Below are 1,168 nucleotides of genomic sequence, written 5' to 3' on the forward strand. Positions count from 1 at the left end.
TTGAACAGACTATCCTTGTTCCAAAGACTGATTTAAACTGTTTTGTCAAAGATAAGTTCATTATAGATGCATGAGTTGATTTCTGGAGTTTCAATTCTGTTCCATTGGCCTATCTATCTGTTTTTGTGCCAGTTCCAGGCTGTTTTGATTATAACTTGAAAATTGGTATTATGATACCTCCAGCTTTATTTTTGTTGGATAAGATTGCTTTATCTATTCAGGGTCTCATATTTCCATAGGAATTTTAGCATTCCGTTTTCTAGATCTGAAAAGAATTTCGTTTATATTTTGATTGTGATCACATTGAATGTGTGAATTGCTTTCGATAGTATGGACATTTTGATGATATTAATTCTTCCAATTCATGAACATGGAAGATTTATTGTTGGGGTCTTAAACCTGAGACTGTCCCCTGACCAGCAGGGGGCAGTACAAGCACTCCCCAACTAGGCGAACTGGAGAGGTAAGATTGATGTGTCAAGCACATCACAACAAGCACCCGTGAGTTCTGTCGAAGCAGGAACTACTTTGTTGAGGAAGCGTACAGGCTAATAAAGCTTACTAAGGACATGTGCAGTAGGAGAGCCAATCAGCAAAAAGGTCATGCAAGCACAGGTGGACCACGCACAGGGGCACCTTAAGTGAGGTATAGGGATCGTGCACTGTCCACGTGTCCGGATCTAAATCGAACCTATCCCTGCAGGTGGTTCCATCCCGTGAAGTTTAACTGCAGAGGCCACAGACACACCCCCGATCATTCACCAGGCGCCATGTTGTTAGGGACTATTTTAGGCAATGCCCAATAATTTTTCAATTTTTTATCTTCTATTTCTTTCTTTAATGCTTTGTAATTTTTATCAGAGATCTTTGACTTCCTTTGTTAGTTTGATTCCAAGGTATTTAATTTTTTTAGCTATTGTGAATCAGATTGATCTTAGAGGCTTTTTCTCAGCCTGTCATTGTCTGTGTATACAAAGACTATGCGTTTTTGTGTGTTGTTTTTTTATTCTGCCAATTTACCAAATCTTTTAGGAGTTCAAATAGTCTCTTATTGGAGTCTTTTGGTTCCCCTATATTTAGAATCATTTCATCTGCAAGTAGGGTTAATTTGACTTCCTCATTTCCAATTAATATCCATTTGATTTCTTTTTCTTGCCTAATTAATCTG

The sequence above is a fragment of the Lepus europaeus genome, chromosome 6, assembly GCF_033115175.1.
Source record: "Lepus europaeus isolate LE1 chromosome 6, mLepTim1.pri, whole genome shotgun sequence".
NCBI lineage: Eukaryota > Metazoa > Chordata > Mammalia > Lagomorpha > Leporidae > Lepus > Lepus europaeus.